This window comes from Melanaphis sacchari, unplaced genomic scaffold, assembly GCF_002803265.2.
Source record: "Melanaphis sacchari strain LSU unplaced genomic scaffold, SCAv2.0 Contig0_pilon_pilon, whole genome shotgun sequence".
In the NCBI taxonomy this organism is placed as follows: Eukaryota; Metazoa; Arthropoda; class Insecta; order Hemiptera; family Aphididae; genus Melanaphis; species Melanaphis sacchari.
In genome coordinates this window covers 24,546,163-24,571,471 of record NW_020270366.1, presented here as the reverse complement: position 1 = coordinate 24,571,471, position 25,309 = coordinate 24,546,163, and the positions used below count along the sequence as shown (strand labels likewise).

The window sequence follows — 25,309 nt, the reverse complement described above, 5'->3', positions numbered from 1 at the left end:
TATATATATATATATATTTTATATTATATAATATGACACACAAAAAAAAAATAATAATAATAACTCCAAGCAGAGCATTTTTCGAAATATGATAATTTCCTTCCATTCGAAACTATTATAAATCACTCTTGTAATAACTCATCTTAGAATCATATTTAAAAAAAAAAAAAATTAAATTATTTAGAAACTCTGCGATTGCGTTACAAAAAGAACAATAATATTGCATTTTATTCACTGAAAAATAAATGTTTAGTCTTAAGTTAATGACTTGTATTTATAATATTATGAATAATATTACAAATGTAGTGTTAGTTAATTAATAATTAGTTTAATATTAAGCTAATAATACTAATCAGTTTGCTTTTATTAATTTTTAGCTTGCATTTTTCAATAATATTTCATGGGATAAATTGTTATTCCATTGCACCGGTCATCAAATATACTCAATAACTGAGTTACATCATGTCTAAACAGTTTAATATGAATTGAGTTCTTGTTTGTTTAACTAAAATAATGAAAGTACTTCGTTCAGTGTACCTACCGCTAAACAAAGGTTTAAGTACACTACCTACTGAACTATTAATTTGTTATAAGTATATTTTGTTTTGAAACTAGTCAAAGTGCGAACACACACTCAATGTTTGAGAGTTTGAAACATGTTAATTATTTAATAAAAGGTTTAAATGACTCAATAATATATAATAACACGTAAAATGTACAAAAATATTTAATTGTAACAACTATTATATTTTAATCAAAGTATTTATCGGATAGTTTCAAAACTTTGTTTTTTTTTAGATTCCAGGCGAAGTGACGATTGTATTAGTTTTACAATGATTTATTTTTCTGTGAATACTTTTTGGATAATAAAACAACTCTAAATGTTGTTTACATACGTGTAGCATCTTTATAGACCAGACATTTTAGAAAGCACATTTTAGTGATTGTTTTTTTTCGATTTTATCTATATAGTTCCTATAAGAAAACTAATGAAAATCCGTAAAAAAATTGATTAAATCTTAGCAAGTGTGGTTTTAACCTTGTTATGCTTGAAATAATTTTCAAAATTCAATGATTGATTTTATATTTAATTATTAATCATACAATAAAACTGTAAATTACTAAGTAGTATATTAGCTAAGTAAGATTTGGTAGATGTGGGTTAAGTGTATAATAATTAGATGTCTTGTTTAAGTATAACATTTTCTTATTAGTTAAATTATTTAAAATATGTTTCTAACTTTCTAAGTATAAATGATAATAGACGATGCGTGTATCCCATAAGAAATCCCACCAACAAAATCAAACATTTATACTTGGAATCCGTTAAAAGCTATACCAAAACACAAGTTGGTAACAGCTAAAATATTTATAAGTAACTGTATAGTTAAGTTATTTTGTTTAAGAAAATTTGGAACTAGATTTTCTAATTAATCACTCAATAGATATGTAAATTGTGAATTGTTGACATATACCATAGAAATCAATCACACTGATTAATTTCTTACTAAACCAAAATATTAATTCCAAAGAAAAAATATTTAAATTATTTTTAACAAAACTTTAGTGATGTATTAACACTACATTTAATAGATATTAAAAAATATGAAATATTATAAAATTTGATAGTCATGATTTTTTATTTGCTATTTTACACTAAATTAAATATTAATTTTAATGATTTATTTTTTAAATATTCAATTCAGTGAAAAAATCATAAGATAAATTAATATTATCAGCTATAAATTAAATTGTGTTATGTTTTATGTATATAGTAATTATTATCTGTGAATTTAACATTTAAATATAATGTTATAAAATAATAAACATATATAAATAATTTTTAATATAATATTAAGCTAAATGCATACTCGGTCTAGCATTTTCAATGGTAATATTTTATTTATTTTATTTAATAATAATAAACATTAAAGATAATAAAAATTGGTCAATTGAACAAACACGTATAAGTTCTAGTAATATAAAACATAGATTAAATGAAAACATTTTTTCTGAGACGTGAGATTTTACAATATTTGATAAAATGACGTGAATAGATTGACAACTAGGACTGAAACGATTACAAATTCAGATCAAGTATAATATTCTAAAGAATAAATCTGTGAAATATATTCATATAGAAAAATGTCTTTTTTTTTCAATATATTTTAATGTGAATCTTCGAAGAGTGTTGAGAGTCCGCCATCTATTTTACATAGATACGTATTATACAGGTACCTATCGTTTATTTAGAACGCGTATTCATACTGTATTTACACAGATTGGTTTTCAATTACAAAACGTTAACGTATATTGTGGTTAATACTCGCACTATAGTTTTTAATAAAAATTCTAAAATGTATGAAAATATATTTTCAAACATTTAAAAGAAAATATGTTGTAGAATAATAATAATAAAAAAAAAAATGTATAAAAATTAATTAACTAGAAGACATAATATTTTAATCTTTAACTCGAACAACAATATTGGAAGTTTAAAAGTACAATTTTAAGTCGTGTATTTCAAGAAAAAAATGATTTCTCAATTATATTTTATTTTACTACTAGTATAATTTATTCATTAATATAATAAGTTGTAATAATGAATATTATAATTTGAACAGTCTTCAATAATTAATAATTCGTTATGTTAAGAGATAATAGTAACTATATATTGAATAACTATATATTATATTATTACAATGTTTTTCTAAAAAATGTGGTTAACTTAGCCTTTTTTTGTAAAATAATACATGCATAAAAAGTACTGATACATTTCGTATAGATTTATAACAAAGTCATTATTAATAAACAAAATATTTTCATAATGCGTTATACCTTCACTTATAATAATAATTTATAGTCAACCATTAATATATTTATTAAAAAAAAAAAAAAATATTTAACGGACTCTTACGTATAGGCAACTTTAGTTGAACAAAATATACTTAGAATTATTTATTTAAATTTGACTACTTTTAACTAGTGGTTTTCAAAAACATAAATTGTCCAACAAAAATGTAATGACAGAAACAAACACGGCATACTGCAGAAAGATGCAGAGTATACTATTAATTAATAATATAATCATAAAATATCTAAAATATGATAATTTAAAATAAATTAAATAAATATTTAATATTCATAACATCAAATATATATCTTTACGTACCAATGTGATAATTTGTTTTTGAATGTATGTAAGTTCATTATTATTATTTTCAAGTTATGAAAATCAATAGGTATTTTAAATTATAATTATTATTTAACATGCGATTTTTTCTAAAAAATACTTATAGTTAACAATCATACTAGACTGAAATTTAAAATTGTTTATCAATTTCTAAAAAAAAAATAATGACATGGCGTTTTATAATAAATTTGATTATGGTTTGTTCAATGTGAATATCAAAAATAACGTATTATAACTTCATTCAAATAAATATTTAATTAACATTTCAAATATTTTCCAATTGTTTTGTACGATTATCTATTTATTAACAGTAATCAAAAATTCAAAACCGTCTAGAACTTTACTTTTTTATCACACAATTTTTTCAAATAAAAACAGTATATCTTATATAAGTCTTAATGTGTATAATTTGTAGCTATACTATTCTATAAAATACGACTCTAAGTAGTTATCTTTTTTTTTTTTTTAACTTAATTCATTATTTAACAATCTGTTATAATCTAGAACAATAAGCTTGATTGATAAGATAATATTATAACAGGAATAATGGAGTAAAGAAACCTCCCAATGGTGGTACTTCGTCAAAATAGTTATATATTTTATTTTTTTGTTGTATAGCAACATAAGTGTGTATGTGTGTTTGTAAGAGAGAGAAAGAGATTATACCACGTTTGCATAACGAAGGAAGTAGCAACACGACAGTCATTATAGTTATCTATTATGTGTTTAAACCATTGATTTCTATATGAGCTAAAAATATTTTATGAAACAGATATATGAGTAGCAAGTAAATAGTTATAACTAATAACATATGTCACGTTTAAATTGAGCGCTTAAGACAATGCTTATTCTGCACGTTTGCCGGAGTGACACGTATTCAGTTATATCCTTAACTTATACTAAAAACATCTAAGGCCGGAATAACGTAGCTATATGTAAAAAATATGGTGACGTTTCGAAAGATGTAATTATTTTCATTGAAATAAGTTTTAAAAAATATCAAAAACGAAAAAACTTTATATTAGTATATAGTAGTACCATAATACATTTATGTGGTTTTATTTAAAAATAATCATCACTACTTTCACCCTTTTTACACCTCTTTTTCAAATTAAAATATATATACATCTTAATATATTTTAGCAACTGATCAAATCATATAAATATGTATATATATATATATATGTTAATTCCATTCATTCACTTATAAGGGCTATTTATTTTATAGGATAAAAATATAACTTACAATATTACAGACTAACGGTTAAACAGTTCCAGGTATAAACTTATAAGACTTTTAACACTTAGAAAAAATAAAATTATTAACTTCAAATTATATATAAAATTTAAGAGGTGCGTATTCATACCTACTTGTATACCTGTATAACAGATTTATAAGATTACTCCGGTTCCATTCTAACAAGTAGTAGCAATAAACTGTAATTTTAGTTAAAGATAATTTTTCTTAATTGGTAATTGTATTAAAGATTAATACAATTAATTATTATAGATACTCAGATAAATAACATTTTAAAATTAATCAATTTTATTAATAAGATCATATTTTTAAACTAGGTTGAGAAATAATAACAGCAACTTATCAATTGATTTTTTTTTTAACATGTATAACTATATGATTTAAATTATTTTTATACCATATGATAAATGATAATAATTTAAATTTCATAATAATATTTTTTGATATAGCATTGATTAAGTTTAGTCATTCGGATTCTGTTCTAAAATGAGAGTTGTAATACTTATAGCTATCAAACAATTGACCAAAGTAAAGGTAATGCATATTAAATAAAAAATATTGAATGAATAATATCATAGTTTTTGCAAAAATGTACACAATATTATGTTTAATAAAAGCAAATAGTGAAATTTAGATAATGGCACTACTTATAATAGGTAGCTTCTTTTAATCTTTTATCAAGTCTATCACATCTGTAATAATTACCATTAATGCTATTTATTGATCAAAACATATCTATAAATAAAACATTTCATAATATAAAAATAGATAATATTATCAATAAAATTAGTTTTTTTTAAATTAAATAAACATTATTTATTATGGTTTTGGCATTTAAGCAGAGTTAATTTTTTATTTTATTTTATGTTTATCATTACTTTTTTTTAAAGTTAATTTCCTTAGATGTTCTACTTAAAGGGTAGTTTCCAGTAAAAACTTGGATATAGTTGGTTCTTAGGTAAGAGGGGAGTTATATGCATAAATTACTTTAAATAAAAATATTTACACAAAATAGATTATGTTTTTTTTTTTTTTTTTAGTTGTAATTTTAAAACAAACAGGAAGTTAAAACCAATCAATTATATTAGTATTTTCAGACAAGACCAAATTTTCAATTTGAATAACAAAAAGCTTCAATATTTTATAAAAGGTTTTTTGTAAAATTGTCTTACAGCAACATTTGAAAATTTCAAAGTATTATGTATATTTTTTTATATATATATAGATATATTAAATACATTTTTTTTTTAACTGAATATTCTAATAATTAATAAAGGTTTTAATTTTTTGTTTTTAATTTGAAAAAATATTATTCTTAAGAACTTTAAACTTACATAATTATAATATCATTTATTTTTAATTTTTCAAATATTTAGATAAATTTTAAGTTATTAAGATGTAACATCCACACATTTTTACGGTATTAATTTACAGTTTATGTATAAGTATATTACAGCCAATAATATAAAATCATAGTCATTACATAATATATGAGGTTGAATATTAACAAAAAAATTAATCTATCTACCTTATTACTAAAAAAAAAAAAAACAATTACTTATATTATTATAAATACGGATATTTATAATAAAATATCCTTAGAAATATAAGTCAACAAACATTCTAGGTTCAGAATTGATTTTTTCATTTATCAAAACTAAATATACAAATATGTTTATAGTACAAAAGCAATAGTTATCGTTATAAAATTATATTTGCAAAACTATATAAATAAAACACAGTATTGAAATTTCATTAAACTTTATTTTTGTTGTCGATAAGTCATGGACTAGAATATATTAACATTGAACAGGTAGATGTATTTTGTAATATAATCGTTTAAATGAAAAGTTACCAATAAATTTGTCTACAAATAATATACTCATACTTATTGTTTATTTATTTATTTTTTTTATCAGGTAGGAAGTATAATATAATACCGTACAAATATTTGGAATTGAAAAAGCGGAAAAAACCTAATGTTAAAATATCGGTTTATTAAAATATAACTTTTGTGACTATTTTTATTCTTTTATTCAGAATTGGTTTATGTATTTTAAAAATGCATAGAATATAGGTTATTTTTTATTATATTTAGTAAATATCTCAAGATAAAAAAATAATAAATGCTATAATGCAATTCATTTCACTTTAAATAAATAATAAAGAAACAAAATTTAATTCTATTTTCCTACTAAGAATATAAGCTCTATATTTATTAAATTTAATGAAACATAAGAATAAAAATAATAATAGTACAAAACATATAAAACTATTAAAGATTGTATTTACATTGGATACTATTACAAAAAATTCATTTCAAAAAGCATGAATCTCGATATAAAATGACGCGATAAAAAAGATACTATGCATAGTAAAATTGAAAATGCATTGGATATTCATAAAATCATTTTGAACGTACCAACAATATATATGTTTTTAGTTAAATTTAAAGATCAGCTTTTAAATATATTTATAAAGTAATAATTGAAAAATTTAACACAATTGTCAATTTCTAGTTAATTATCATTTTAAAAAAGACGAACAAATTGTGATTACGTGAAAAGTGTGCACAGATGTTCACAAAATATCCACAAATGTTTTGTGTAAGCCAATCGACAATCATTAATGGATAATTGTGCTGTCACTTTAAATCTGAAAACGATTCTGAACGGATATCTGAACAAGATATCAAAATTATTCTAGTTGAATAATATATATAAATATAAATTAAATACAAAAACAATTCGTAACAGATTTATTCGATTTATAAATTTAAAAACAAAAATATTTTCACCAAATTGTTTTTATATTAAAGCAGCCTAATTAATAATTTTGCTATTTTAGTTAGTTTTACAACTGTTAAGAGTCAACTAAACTTTTACTTCAGTTACTCATCTAAATATATATAAGTTAAAATAAAATGTTCAATAAAATAAAATCTAATTTATTTGTCATCACTATTTGCAGTTAAAATATAATATAGTTAACAGTATTATAATCTGAAATTTAAATTTTATCACTCCTTCATTCCAACTATTATAAATAAAACCATATTATACCAATTGTCATCAATTTTATTATCACTTAATTACATTTAAATTTTTTATACATACAAAAAAATAAGGATATATATTATATATAATTTATAACAATTATTCCACGACATTTCTTTATTTTAATATTAACGATTTGTGTTTTTTTTCTATTAATCTACAACTTTTAACAATTAGAACTTAAAGATTTATTTTAAAAATGGAAATTTAAAGGGTTTTTTTCATATTTTGGTTCCTTTTAATTTATCGAAAATTTTAAGTAAATTAATTCGAATAACAAATTAATGTACAATATTAATATATTACATTCCCAAATACTGTCTAATAAATTGAGTTCAATATTTAAATTTAATGTATTATCAAAAATAGTTTGAGTAGGCACTATGTATTTTTTTATGGTAAAATATAACAATATAGTTATAGCAACAGATTATAAAAAATATGGAGGATTAATGGAAACTCTGCACATTATTTAAAGTTATTCGTAAGTTTTTTTGATAAATATTACATAATCTATTTTCATCAAACTGGAAACCAATTCAAAAATTTCGATACCAATTTGAATATTCCAGAATAAAATATGAACTAATTTTGTTTAATTAAATGCATGTTAAAGTTATTTAAGAATATAAAAGATTGCCTGTGCTTAAACGTGTAAGTAATCTCTAAAATAATTTTAAAGGAAATGTTCTAAAGACTTAATTTAAAAGGTAATGACTAAAGTGTTTAAGAATTCAAAGAAAGATTCTAGTCTACTTGACTTTTAACTTTTAGTAACAATAATAAGTTAAGAATTTACATATACATAGATTATAATAGGCACATATTTAGTTTATAGGATAGAATATAATGTACATTATGCACACACCAACTTCTTGAATTATATGTTTGTCCGGAAATAATTTATAATTCAGACAGGGCTCTAGACATATTTAAAACTATTACAGAAAATAATAAGGAAGGTACATCATTCCAGTATGTACAAGTCGCTACTATATTCAGTAAATAATAATTATACAGTAAATTTTTATTTTTTAAATAACTTACGAAGTTATTTAAATTAGAAAAAGCTTATTTAATCTGTTTGAATTTGAATAAAACACGCAACTCTCAATTACCATAAATTTTATTAAAAATACAATACAAAGTCCTACCAAGTAATGTGTTTGTCTTATTTTTAATTTTACAATATAGACACTTTTGTATAAAAACATAATGTCTCAAAATTATTTCCAACATGAATTTTAGAATCTATTGAAAATAAAATATTATATTATTATATAATATTTATAGATAGTATTTTAGTAGCTTGTGAGAAAAAAAACAGTAAACAGAGGATATAATACTTCTGAAATTTATTTCAAATCCGTTTACAATATAATGCAGATCAATAATTATGAAAATAATAAACCAGTTGAGCATCTATAATTTATAATGTGATATGACATCACATTAATTCGTAAATAATGCTATTTTAAATCCGATATAAAATAAAAACGTTAATACGTCATAAAAAATAAAATATAACTCAAACAAATAAGTAAAATACAACGTTATAATAATTTATATGGATTTTATAAGCTATTATATTCAACTAGGGATGATGTCATAATTATATTATAATAGATAATAATAAATACGACCGATACATGTATAATGTGTACTAGTCACTTATGCGTTAGTAAATATTTTTGTAAATATTATTGTAATTTCAATATTATTCATTTTGATTTTTTCCCCATCGTTATTTTGGTAGTCATTAAACCCACAAGTTTGAATGCGATTGATTAATTGCAAAAATATAATAATAATATAATATGTGTGATAAAATTTAAATTGGGAATAACATGTGTAACAGTGATCAGCTGTTTTAACCTTATTCAACCGCGATATTTCGTCAATAATTAAAAATTGAGATTAATCACTCACGATTTTTTGTTCTAAAGCAAATAGAATAATTCAAATCAATTATTTGATATAATCGATTACCTCAATAATAATATTAATTTTATTGAATTTTACTTTGTTTACGTCATAAAGTTTTTTTCTCGCGTTATTCTATAATATTAAAAGCTATCTGCAGACTTTTTATTGTTCATGATATACTAAATTAGAGAAAAGGTATAATATTATAAATCATGAGTTTTTAAAACTAAATTTAATCAAGACATAAATTATTTCAAGAAACTATCTTAAAAATTCTTATCGTTATATAAATTCAATATAAATAAGAAAAAATTAAATTGTCTTTATTGACTCCCATAGATAAAATTTTCTGAATAGGTTATAAAGCAATATTTTACCACTGTAGATGGCAGTTCACCCTTTTTACAATACAATATGCTTATATTATTATGGTTTCAAAGGAACCATTTATAAATATTTCTCAATTTATATTATATTTCATTAAATATTCAATACTTAATCTTTGAGGTGGTTAAAGTGTTCTAAAAACGTTTTATATAAGAAAGTCTCAAAAAGTTATAACCTATGTTCTGACGAAAAATACGTAAATAATATTAAATGAATTGTTATTACATACCTTTATTAGTTATAAAAATCACCATATTACAGATTTAAGGTTTTCGGAGCTACAGGTATATAGTTTTAGATGATATATGTAATTTCTATATTTAGAAAAATTATTATTTTACTAAATCGTAAAACAATACATAAACTATACACACAGAAAGATAAAAAAAAAAATGCAATTAATAAATGCAAATAAGATAAAAATAATAAATTATTTATTAGAAGTCAAATAAATTTAAATCATGAAAAAAGTTTTATTTGGAAATGTTAAAATAAATAATATAATTTCTTTCTATTAAAAGTTGCACACTTTCAATAAGCACCTTTCTAAGATTGTTCACTAAAATAACATAAATTACAATTTATAAATTACCTAATTTACACTTCTACAATACTGCAAACATAAATTTTAACATAAGTTGTTAGTAGTTAGGCCAGTTAGGGTATCAATTCTAAAATAAATTATAATGAGTAATAAAAGCATTTAAAGTATTAATTACACACAATATATATTAATTATTTAGACTTAATTAAAGCACTAGGACTAAAATGAATAACAATTTATTTTATTTATTTATTTAAAATTATTTGTAATCAATAAATCACGTGAGGATAAAATATGTTTCCTATCCGATTACGCTCATTAACGTTCAGTGGTTAAATGTATATTATATTATGTTCTATAATGAATAATGATATTTTCATACTGTATGCTCTATCAATATCAAACAGAGCCGTAGAATTCAAATACTTAATTTTAGAACTATATGAAATAGTCTATATGAATTCCCTATGTGTATTAAAAATTATTACAGTTACATGGTAAACATAAGTATATTTTTATATATATATTTCATATATCAATAAAAATCACACGCAAAAACAACATTACTAGTAAATATTTAAACAAAATAAAGCGTAATTTTTTTTAGTAGCTAAGTTGAATAACATGCATGCATACGATATAATGTGTGTGTGTAGAAACAGGAGAAGAAATAAAGGAATGCTTTTTGCAAACCGTATGTAAGTTAAGGATTTTGCGCATTAGAGAAGAGCGGGTTAATAAAGTTGTCGATGAAAGAGCGGATGAAGGATTTTCACAGAACGAGCTAATCCTTCAGATCAGTCTCCTTCCATTCCCTTATTACGTCACTAAAAACTTAAATAGGGCTAAATTTTTTAAAGATTGAAAATAGAAAAATATAAAGTTTATTATTTACTTATTAGGATTTTGTAAATAGTAAAATATTTAAAATTTTGTATGCAATAACTATAATTATGAACATATAAATAATTTATTTACGATATTTTTATAAATTTTAATTTATGGTAAACTTGTATCTAGTATTTGAATTTAAATTCTCCTTAATTTATTAAATCGTTTTATCGTTTTTTATTTTTCATTATTCGAATATTCAGAAATTATTATTTTTAACAAACTCATTAAAGATAACTTATTTCAAATCGTTTTTATGACATAATATTCATATTGAATTTTATTAAACATACTAAATAAATACTTTATAATAATTATTTGTACATTTCATTGATTTTTAGTAAATAGTATAGTATACAATTAAATATTTATGTCTAAAACATTATTGAAAATGTTTTTTTGTTTTTTCATAATACTCTAAAATTAATTATAAATTTAGATATTATATAGCCATGTATTTTTAAATTTTCAATTAAAATTATTTATGAGAATATAAACAATTCCAAATTATACAAATAAATTACAAAAAAAAAAAAAATGTGTAAGTAAATTTTTTATTTGCCAATTACGAAATGTCTTGTTTAAATAATTTTATAAAATTTAAAGATTTTAAAATACAATTTATAAAGTGTAAGGTTATGCATATGTACAACTAATGTATTTTCAGTACATGACTTTACAAAACATAATACTTTTATCGTATAGCTACTACTTACTAAATTAAGCGTATTAAATAAAGTTTTTTAAGTTCACAACATATAAAAAATATTATTTTATTCCAAGTACTTGATAGCATATTATATCCTTATTCCTCCCACTGCATGTATTTTATACGGCCATAAAAGAGCTAAAACTTAAAATGCATTTCATGGCTTATTGTAACAATTATTTTTATTTCAATAAAAAAAAAAATAATAATAATAATAATAATAACTTAAAACAAATTGATATTAAAGACCAGTTGATTTATGTGTTATAATTGTTAGAATAATAAAAATCTTATTGAACAACTAATGTATCACGTATATACGATTTTATCATCGTATTACAGTTATTAATGACTTTAAAATTAAAATATTAATTAATGCATTAGATAATATTATTTACTTTAAGTTTGATTATGAATAAATTTACTCTAACATTAAAGACTAAAGCTAACCACACAAAATTGTTTCTACTGAACGCAAATTTGATATGTTGTACCACTGTATGACAGAAATATCGCATATTGATTCGGTTTCCTTTTAACATTGACTGTTATAGAAATAATTCTCAATCTGTGATATTCACGTAAGCAAAAAATCTCAAAAAAGCAAAATATTTCTTTTTTAATAAGCAAAAAAAAAAAAAATGGCTTATTAGTTTAAGTTGTATGTGAACATTTTTAAATGGATAATGGTACTTAAATATAAAATGGCTGAAAACCACTGTGTTAAAGAATTGATAAGAGTTTTAAAAATAAAATAAAAAGTGAAAACAAATCTTACGTTTTAGTTAAAAGTAAATACTAAAATACTAAATATAAATCATTATAATAAGGAATAAATAAGTATTTTTGGGTACATGTAATGAAAACGATAATAATTCATAATCGTTAAATATTAAACTATGATTCATGTAATCATGTGTTAAAATTAAAACTTAAAATCTTGAACATACATAATCAATAATCATAGATCACAATAAATTCATAAGTTATAACTAAAATTAAATTATACTTAAAATAAAATTAAAAATCAAACTGAATGATGTAAGTACCCATTATATAAGACTTTTGAAACTCTATTTTTCGTAATTTTTTTTTTTTAACATTCTATACGAATATTTTCTTTTAATAGAAAAATTCATAACTTTCAAAATAAAGGCAATCATTTGCAACCCTAACCGCTATATTATATTTTATCCATTCTGGAAGATTTAGCACTTGTCGAATTGAATTTAACTTTTTAGTCTCGCCATTTGAAAACACACTAAAATTCGTAGCTATTAGTGGTTTTCATTTTTATTTTTGTACTTTTCACTACATTTACACAATATTTATCGAAATTTTCAATTACTTTGAAAGCCGTGATATTATGAACATTTTTATACGCCTAAAGTATACTGTTATATAATATAAACCTATTAAATTAAAATAAAATTATTAAGATTAAAATTATTTTACATCTATAGTGTTAATAACCTCGAAGCAATTTAAAAATATGTTGAGAAAAATTCTTACCTCATAATTCATATATACACGATAAATTGTTATAACAATATTAATATAATCTTCACACTTAATAATTGTATATCTGCTTATCTATGTACATTCATACAGGTAAATAATTTGTGATCAAAACATTATTCCTAATTAAAATAAGTAGGTACCCTATACATTACACCAAGCAAATACGAACAATTTTAATTAAAAATAAATAGAACAAACGAGTTTATCTTAAATTTAGGTGTGATAGTTATCACATTTGAATTAAATACTATAATATTTGAATCATATTAACAATTCAAAAATAACACGTCTTTTTAATATTTGATATTAAATTTTTATACATCAATAATTTCCAAAAATTATATATAATACAGTTCTTAGACATTATTTAAAAAAAAAGAACGTTTTATCACCAGAACACACTCTTTAAGTTGTGTCTACAATAAGAAATTAAGTATACATACCTACTTAAAAATTCTAAAAATCATAATTTATATAAATTCATGATAAAGAAAAATATTATAAGTAAGCATGCAGGGAATATCATCCTATGTAATATTAATAATATTATATAATGGTCGCAATATTATATATTTATAATATTATATTTCATATTTTTTTTATTATTTTATCAAATCAAAATACACTACTATATAAAACATATACTTTAGTAAGTTACATAAATTTTAATAAGTGTGTACTAAAATTATATTTATTATTATTCATAATTTTATAAGTAACATTACACATATTTAAATACATTTTAAATTTTCCTACAAGTAATAACACTATTTCGAATGACTGTTACATACATAATAGGCGTATGTACTTTCAAACTTAATTAAAAATATCTGAGTATAATATTTTATTTATTTCAATTTAATATATTTTTTTCTAAAAAAAAAATTGTGGTCTTATGAATATAATTTTTACAAGTAATTTTTATGATAATAATTTTATAATATTATTGGTAGATTCTCATATTTTGAACAAATTGCATGAACATGCTAATTTAAAAGTACCTATACCATTACGGTATTTATTATCTCTATCTGAACGATGTTCAGTAGAATATTTTTTTCATTGTCAGCATTAATACATTATTATTAGAATGAATTGCATTTATCTATTATCAAACTTATTAACTAAGCTTAACAACATTATTTGTGTATACAAGTTGGATTTTTATGATATTTTAATGTTTATGCAAATTAATAATGTAAAAAAAAAAAATAATAAATATATTAAACTTATACTTTTAATAAGTTTAATCCATGACACTCACTTTATACAAATAATTAATCCTATTTTTGCTTTGAAAATTTTTAAAACACTTGAAAAAAAAATTAATTTCATTGATGAATACGATTCTGATAGCCGATTAGCAGGAAATTAATCAGTATTATTTAACTGAAACTTTACTTTAATTTACTGAAAGGATCTTTAATTCTTATACGTTTGAAATGTATTTTATATCTTTCTATGATTGTAAATTTTTACACTTCAGGTGTTGAAAAGGCATTGTATTACAATGGTGTCGCTTTCATGTTAGAACTACGGTAGTGTGTAATAATGAGCATTTTTAAGATCTTCCTCTATATATAGTTTTAATAATATAATATGTTTTTGATCCAAAAATACAAAGAAAAAATTGTTTTTCAATATTCGTTGAAGTTTTAAAACAAAATAATCACAAATCTAATAAATAATATATTATATATTATACATTTTAATAATTGAAACTACTAAAATAATTAAAAATGAAAAATTTATTTAAATGTATATTTATTCCTAGTAATACAATGCATATTATGCGTATTATACTATGTTGATTGTCGATTAATACATTCATTATAAGAAATTCTATTGATTTCGAATCATATTTCATTTTTTCTGTAACTGAAGTTTTCGATGGCCATTAACTATTAAGATGTCATATAATACAAAAGCAGAACCTGATATAATTTCAGAAATAATTTTCTAGAGTTCTTGGCTTGTATTGTATAAGGCTAACTCGTCCAATTCTGGACTATTTATTTAATTGTTTTTTTGAATCTTTCCCGCCCTTTTTGAAAACTAATTTTATATGTTCCATACTAAATTTGGTCACTTCCATTTTATTAATTATTATGCGGTTTTGTACAAAAAAAATCTGAATAATTGACTCCTTATAAGCGGTTCATTTGTAAAATTTATTATTATTATATGTTTATATTTGGTAAGAGGCTTTAACTAAAAACTATGACACTGATCAGATTTTAAATTAATAAATTGTACTCAGTTTAAGGAAATTAGATATTAATTTATACAAAGTACCTTTATTTTACTAAAGCCGCATAGATAAAATGTATAAACTCTTTATTACAAATAAAAAACTAAATCTGACGACCACTTAAAATAATTTATTTTTTATTTTTAGACATCATATATATATATTAATGTAATCAGGAAAAACGTAAATTATTCATTTTACTGAAATTTGTTTGAAAAAATTAAACGTGATAAGGATGTGTTTCTATCCAGCCATTAATCTAAAAAAACCTAGTTCAAATATCATTAAAAAAAAAAAACCATAAACATCATGCAAAAAATATAATTGGTAGTATTGTAACTTTAGTTTATATGAATACCTCTACGTTTTAATTAAATTAAAAATAAAAATAAGTTGTATTCTAATGAAACTTAACATTTCAAAACATAATGCATTGTGTTGTAATATTCAAAACTACAAACCAAAAGGAAATTAACAAAAAACATAAAAATGTAATAAAAAATTAATCAATTGTATACTATGAAAATGTATATTTTGTGGCAGAGGATTATGTTACATTTTTTATACCTATGATATATAATAATATCTATATTTCTTAAACTGTTTATACTATAAACTTAATTTCATTCCTTCAGATTTTTTTCAAACATGTTTATTCAAGATAAATAATCCTTTAAAATTATTTTAGGTTTATGTATTGAATATTATATAATATGATTAAAATTTATATTATAGCTAAACTATTACATACATAATCAAGTTATAATACATAAAATGAAAATCAATTTGAGTAAAGGAAACCTAGATAAAGTGAATGCATTAATTAACATTGTCAAAATATGATACTGAATTTTACAACACAAACACTTATTATTATTTAATTTTGAAATTATCTAATCAAAATTACATACTTCGAACTATATATGTGAAAATAAAATAAGATTTACATCAAATACTTTACTTTTTTCGAGTAACTGGACAAAGTAAAATATATTTTTAACTTTTTTAAAATTACTGATTTTATAATTGACAACTTTAACTAATTAAAATATTTACATTTGTATTCATATTAAAAAAATAATAATTACCTGAAATAGTTTATAATCAAATAATTAAAATTATATTTAGTATATTTAAAAAATGAAATTATGTTAAGCAACAAAATAAATCTAATAAATTTATATTTAATTATTTGATATTATTTATACATTAATTTCTCTTTGTTGAAATTCATTTTTCTTTAATATATATTATAAAATATATAAATGGAACATACACATATAAATAAAGAATATAGCAAATGGTTAACTTATATCATATTGGAAACTTTTGTTTCCAATAATAATCAAAATATAACTTAAAAATAAAGATAGGGAATCATTTGTAGTAATTAACTTATAATTTACTCTAGGTTCATACCATTTTTGCATACCAATACCACTTTGAATATAAAATTTGTTATAAATGTAAATAATATATTCATGTTTACTTTTATGCAAGCCGGTAAAAAATCCAAAGGATTATCTCTATAGCTTATATCTTAGGATATTCATATTATACTTTGTCTATTTAATCCACTCAAATTATTTTATTGTCAGGTAAGAAAAATAAAATATTATTATTGTACACAATAATTTTATAGAAACATATAATTCTGTCGAAAGTCTTGACTTCATATCGTTTATGTATTATTTATTTTTATTTTCTATTTAGAATTTCATACACTTCACTAAATAATAAGTATTTAGAATAATTTATGGCATATTAAATATAATTACATTTTTGAATATATGATAAATTATTATATCATTGATAATAAATATTTAACTAGGTATTATGTATTATAAATACCAATTTCACAAGTATATTAATTTATCATTTAAAAATAATTAAACTAAATCATATAATTTATAATATGAATATCTACTATTATATAAGATTAAATAAAGTGAAATAATAAAATAAAATGAATTCAATTTTGGTTCAATATCGTTAGATCAAGTAAGCACTTATCAATGGTCGTGTGTTGTAGTAACATATAGGTACATTTATCGTGCAAAAGAAGAAAATCGATTTCTCGAGATTTCTTGAAGTCCAAATTATATTTTTGACGACAATCATGAAAATTTAGATGTTGATTTTAAACTAATTTGTACTTTATTAAGTCTCAGTAAATCATTCAACTGTAAATAAAAGAAATTTCCAGTGACTCTGCTTTTTTCCTAACTTTAAAAAGATTTAGAACGATTTTAATTTAAATACAATAAAGCGAATTTCTATACTGTCTAATTGCTTATATTATAGTTAATTTCCGCTTGAAACTTTGAAACAATTCAAATTAGAGAGGGTAAAACTATTATCATAAAGAAAAGAAAAAAAATAATTATGATTTAAAGATACTAAAGACATATTAATAAGTAGTTACTACAATAAATTTATTTAAATAAATCCACATAGTAATAGGTATGTTTTACGTGCAACATTGATTTCAAAAAATAAATTTAGTTGATAGTTTTTATACAATGCATTAATTTTTATTAATATTATATTAGATAGTTAAATAGTTATTATATGATATATTTTAATAGGCATTCCACTGTTATAATTATTACAAAATAATTTGTTTCGTATCCTTGATTTTGGTTATAATTAAAACATTACAACTATCTTTGTGTCACATTTAAAAATAATTGTTGAGTGTCATTAATATTTATGATCAAACACTTTTAGTGTTCTTATTCTGTAATCATAAATAATCTGATCAAACTATTAGGGATATTTTTGGTATAGGTAGAAAAAAAGCTTTTTTATAAAATGCCTATACTTAAAAGTAAAAAACTATATAATATAACAAATTGTATTTATATGAATTTCAGAAAAAAAAAACAAAAAAATACATTTCTTTCTCTGTTGTAAATTTTATATATTTTAAATAACAATACACGATACGTATGTAGTCGAAATTATACACTCATGGTACTTAATAGTTTAAAAGTTTGTGAAAAAAAAATTATCCTAGCCAAGTTATAAATAAAATTTGAAGAAGTTATAAAATTCACCCATGCAATATTATTATTTATAGACTTATGATTTAAAATGTCCAATTGTACCATATAAAAATTGAAATTAATAAAATATATACAATTATCAAAAATGTAACTATTTAGGCCTAGAGTTCTCAAATAAATTCGGATTATAATCATTATATTTCAATTGCATAGTTTTTAGTTAAAAATAAATGTACTGCATATATATATATATATGAACTTAAATTGAATAAATGAAATCAATTAAAAAAATAAATATGATATTCTACAATCTGTAAAATATTAATGATTAAAACTGGTTTCACAATACGAAAATATTATTCTTAATTGAAAAATACACAATTTTGAATTTAAAGTTTAATACTGCAATGTTTTTTTATCATAAAATAAATTAAGATAATTTTTTAATACTTTTTATACATGTTAGTTCACATACTATCAAAATATTCTAAAAGTGATTATTAAATTCTTAGTTTACAATTTATAAATTTTGTTACGGTAAATTAATTTAATGTTTGAATAAAGTTTAAAATTTATAAATAATAGTGTATAAGAGTAGTTTTAATATTGTAGATAAATAAACACGCTTTAGTAATAATATTAGACAATGTAATAAGAATTATTGTTAAAAATTCAACCGTGCAAATATTTATTTATTAGGTAGAATACTAACACTTATCATTTTGTGTTAATTTAAATATTTATTTGAATCTCGTATCAAATCGTTTACCTAAACGTATTATGTTGCATTAAAAAAATTAAAATCCCTTGTTTCATAAAATGTTTCAAAATATCAACGTCAATTATACTTTGATATAAGTATCACTATAGACTTTTGGGATCATTGAAGTACTATTCTTATTTTAGTCAAAAACTAAATATTCGTGTACAATGTAATGTAACATAAATTCATATGTTTTAATACTATATAATAATGGTAGATAAAAAACGATAATTCATATTTTGTAAAATCACAATTTAAATATTATGGTAAAATAATAAATATAAATTCCATCATATTTTTTTTCATAATAAAGAAAACCAAAAATTTGTCCTATGATAAAATATTATGCTAACAAAAAATTGGCCATTTTTCGACTTAAAATAAATTCATTCGATTTGAATGACAGTTGTTTTATTGTAATAAAATTAATATTATTAAAATATATTGAGACTTATAAATATCATATTATAATTTAATATATATTATTTAATCGTCACAATAATAATTAATGTTTATTATTATAATATGGCAATTTTATGCATATTATATTATCATTATGTGTATCACCTACCTATGGTAAATTACAAGTACGATACAGGAAAAAGACGGCGGCGTGTCAGCGTCAACGGAGGTGATGGCGGTAGCGATGACTTGTATAATCTGAAGACTTGTTGCTGCCTCTTAAAGACGGCAAAGACACGAACTTGTTGCGGCGCAGATAAACGCGAATAATAACTTGAAAATAAAATGAAATTATATATATATAGAAGTATGCTTCTCCGTCGGAATCAACAGCCCTTACCGTGTGCGCAAGGGTACAAACACGCTCGACAACGACGCCGCCGACGACGACTACAACGACGACGACGGCGCACCGGACAACCGCCGTGCCCTCTCGCCGATCGGTTGCACACAAAACACCAAAATAATAAATATATTATACATAATACAATATGTAACGACATATAAGGCTTGGAGCCATCGCACATAACAATCATCGTCGATGGATATTGCTTGTTTTTTGTCCCATTTCGATTTGAAAATCTCCGAGCCGTTCATCTATACCCACCCTCCAGCGTTTGAGCTATAATATATTTTCACAATTTATGATAAATATTATGCACGGTATATTCTTATGCCTGTCTACAATATTTGAACAACACCAAACATTCTTCAATATAATTATACCCTGAAAATATTATGACATCATTATTTATGAGGCGTAATAAGAGGTTAATAGAATATTAAAATATATATTGAATATATTTTTAGTAAAAATATTTTGATTGTTGAGAGAAAAGCATTTAAAATTATCCTTTAACGGTAATGAAAAACGCTTTAATTCAAGTTTAAAGTATGTTTCAAAACTTTTAAATTAAATTTAATTATTCTGCTAATAAAAACACCTTTATTATTTATTACTATAACTATTAACTATAACCTTAACGGCAAGACGTTTTTCATAATCATAAATATACGAAAATACCTTTTCGATTTTAAAGATTTTAACAAAATCACTTATGTTATGTTTAATATGTTGGTATTCTTCCTAATTTCTAATTTTTATGTAATAAACTATAAACTATTATACTTAGTTGTACAATTTAAAAAAAAAAAAAAATTAATTTCAGCTCTTCTCCGGGATAAAAAATTAGTTTACTACTTTAAACTAGCAATAACATTTTATTTTGTTTTTAAATATTGTTATCAATATTATTTTCAATATTTTTTTATCTTTTTGCTTCAAGAGCAACTGTGGTTATTAAAATGTACTTGAACTAATCTTAAATAAATTATTTTTCTCTGAAGTAATATTCTTGAATTTAATTAGATTATTAAATGACAAAGAAATAAAGTTATTATTATTCTTTTGTTTAACCCGTGATTATTATAGATTATTATAGATATTTTTAAGATTTATCGAAACACAGTTCACATTTTATAATAAACAACGAATTTATGATATCCAACAAAGTATAAACAACATTTTCAAGAATAATATAATTGAAGTAATATAATTACGTATACATATTATATCTAATCATTGTAAATAAATAAAATTGCTTAAACCTACACGTACTAGAATATATAAAATATTATTGGTTAACTTAATGTATTTCCAAAAACTATAAACTTACAAACAAATATAGCGTGTAACTATTAAATATAACGAAGTATGCAGTAACTATTAAATATAACGATATGATTTATTATCAAACTTGTGTTAAAAAGAAATACATGTAAGATAATAATTAATTCTCACGATATTAGCCCCCCTAACTTGATTATATTTGTACCACTCGACATATAATTAAAGAATTATAATTAATAAGTTAAGTAGACTTGCATTTAATAACTAAAAAAAATCTTCTTAGTACTAGCAAGGCACCAAATATTAATACACTACAATCAAGGACAACACCAAAGTTCTATTGCAATCTAGAAATAAGTAATAATTTTAATAAATTATTATTCGGACAGCGAAACATCTAGAGGTGCAGCTTCACCACCATACCTTTATCTCGATAACTACAAAATTTACTCCAAAAGCCATATCACATTAAATCTACAATGTTTGCAATACGCCAACATTACCTCTTCAAATTATTTAGAAAATATATGTACAGAGATATCCAAATAGTGATAACAAGTAAACTAACCCTTATAAATTATACATTAATTATATTAATAATACATCATAGAATACACAACCTTTTAGACCTCTATAATTTTCAACAATGAAATATCACAAAAATTAGTTTCATTCGTATACAAGCTAAGATCTCTTATTAATTTATTAATCTCTATTCTAACTTCAGTTACTATATCATCAATAAGTTATACGTTTAAAAATGGCATATGATCCAATCTATCCCATTAACTCTACATACTTCTTTGGAATACAAATTATATTTTTTAAATTAAAAACGCACTAAAAATAACATTACAGAAAAAAATATATGAGTATTGAACTCATAACTAAAGCACAATAAACTAATAACAATACTTTCATTATTCTTTATTATACAACACACGTATCTAACAATCATGATTGTACAGCTCATATAAGTTAAGTCATATTAAAAAAACAAGTATTATACATTATATTTTTCCACAACGCCAATTTGATATTCTGCAATCAACAAACATTTCAATGAAAATAAACCATATCCCTTTCATAATAACACCAATATACCCACAACTAAAATACAATCCATAGATACTAATTAAAATATGATATTAACCCACCAAGAATTTTCAAAATAAATCTAATCATAATAGTACATTAATACATTAATAATAAAGGTGACTTCAATTTCAATCTTTATGTGATTCATTAAAAACTAATACAAAAGACAGAACGTTACATTAAATAACTATTGATAAAAAAACTTAATAAATCTCAAATTCAAATTCAAATATTTCTTCGCTATACTTCGTTACTTTTAAAAATAAACTGTAATGAAATTTCATTGAAAAAAATAAACTGACATATTACTATAACACTAGACGCAACAAACTAAATTTCATTTCAACATATGGTTTTCACAGATATTCTTAGCCATTAAACCATGTATAAAAAAAGAAGTTCAAAATCTACAAGAATGCTAAGTGACAAAAAATATTTAATAACACACTTTAAAAGTACACAAGCAAATATAAACATTAAATAAATATCAATCTTATAATAAAGAGTCTTTTTTAAATTAAAGCTTAATCTAAATAAGTACAAAGAAATTTTTAATCATTTTCAAACTATGTCTCCATTAAGAAATATAGATAATTCTCATGCTATCCAAAGACGAAAAATTTAATCTTATCTAGCTTGGAGAAATCTTCCAACCATATACAGATATAAATAATAGTGAAAATTCTCATACATATTTAAAACACTACGAAGACTTTTATTTTCTCCAATTCTAAGATAAATCTAATATAACTCTAATTTTATAGTCAAAAAAACCACCTACACATTATACATCTTTATCACTTCGTAATCTTCTTCTAAACTTTATTCAAAATATTGAAAAACTCATTATAAAAAGAATATACTTATCTACCTTATTCTACAACAAAATAATATTATTCACAATCCATAATTAAGTCTCAAATTTAAATATAAACACTTTATTATACACCAAACATAATTATTTTTCGATTTTACCACATATCTTTGATAAAAAAAATACTATTGCTTAGGAAAATTTTTATACGTAACTCAGGCATTTAATTGTATATGGCACACTGGTTTACGATACAAATTCAGATTTTTCCGAATATCTAATCTAATCATTCAATTTTTCCTTAACAATTGATTTAAATTTATAGTAGCGAAAAAAGTTCTGAATACCATAACATTATTAAAATATATTAATAATATTAATAATAGATACTATACAGTTGTGTTATTTAACGGCATGCGCTTACTATACTAATTTAAAAAAATTTGAATTTTATTATGCATAATATATAAAGAAGCAAAGAATAAATTTTTACATTTTTTAACCAATTGAAATAAAATTATCAAAAAACAAAAAACATAGTTTTTAATAGATATATTAAACAAATAACAATAGTTCAAATATAATATACAATTTATTAAAGCAGTAAGATCGTTTAATATTATAATCTATTTTTTAAATTTTTTTTCCGTAAAAAAACCTTTACCTTTTATTTTTGGCTTAAGTATATTTTATAATGATCAAAATAATTTACTATGTTAATATTATAGCATTAGCATGGTAGAAACTACTTTATATCATTAACACTTCGTAATTTTTTGTGAGCATTCCTTGAAATTCTTGTTTATTTTTCACGTTTTGACTTGAACTTGATTTTAACTTAATCTTAAACATTATTTTACTTAGCGGATTAATTTTCTTCAATAAATCAATATAATAATGAATCATGTTTTATACTAATGAAACACAAACCGTATTACAGTAAAATATTAAAATCAAAAATGAAGCGTTTTATACTAAACGTATAATAGCAGAACGTTTATGGAAAATAAATAAGATTAAATTCTATATTTAACTTTATTTTTATCAATATAATACTAAATAGGTAGTACAATGTATAATAATATGTTGCAGAGCGAATTCATCAGTTTTGTATGCTTGAAATTGACATTTTTTTTAAGGCTTTATAGAAAAATTTGAATTCTTAGAATTTTTAGACTGCATAGATTTAAACTTAATAGATTTGAAAAGAAAATGATTTAAGAACTGCTGCTAATGGCTATAATAACATAAAAAATCTATTACATATAAGATAATACCAATACAGGCAAATAAAAAACATAAAAATTTATAAACAATGCAATATTTCGATATAAATGTTGTTAAATATCCTACGTATTTCGCCATGATTAATTTTATTTTTTTTTATTATTATAGCCATTAGTAGTAGTTTTCAAATCGTTTTCTTTACAAATCTATTAAGTTTAAATCTATGCAGTCTAAAACTTCTAAGAATTCAAATTTTTTCTATAAAGCCTTAAAAAAAAAAATGCCAATTTCAATCATACAAAACCGATGAATTCGCTCTGCAATATATTAATAGGTGTCGAATATATGAGTATATTATCATTGAGAAAGTTACTGAATTAGATATAATTATTTAAAAATAATGTTTTATGCAAATATAATTGTGTTTTATATTTTATAATATATGTTTTGAAATATACATTTTTACGTCAATTTAATGAGTTATTCTTGAGCAACATAAAAACAATTGACAGACCGCAGGTTGAGTATGGCTGAACTATATCATCGAATTAAGATGGAATGTGTGAATAGA

At 21.5% G+C, this 25,309-nt stretch overlaps 1 protein-coding gene across 2 annotated transcripts in view; it reads right to left on the bottom strand.

The window, feature by feature from the left end:
- Positions 1-20,328, bottom strand: part of LOC112594739 — a 34,821-nt gene extending 14,493 nt beyond the window's left edge. The window contains exon 1 of one of the 2 annotated variants that reach the window (XM_025339700.1): positions 20,079-20,328. The gene's annotated coding sequence lies outside the window, so the exon portion shown is untranslated. The remainder of the gene's footprint in view (positions 1-20,078) is intronic. The other variant, XM_025339716.1, reaches the window with a different exon arrangement.
- Between the last annotated feature and the right edge of the window lie 4,981 nt (positions 20,329-25,309).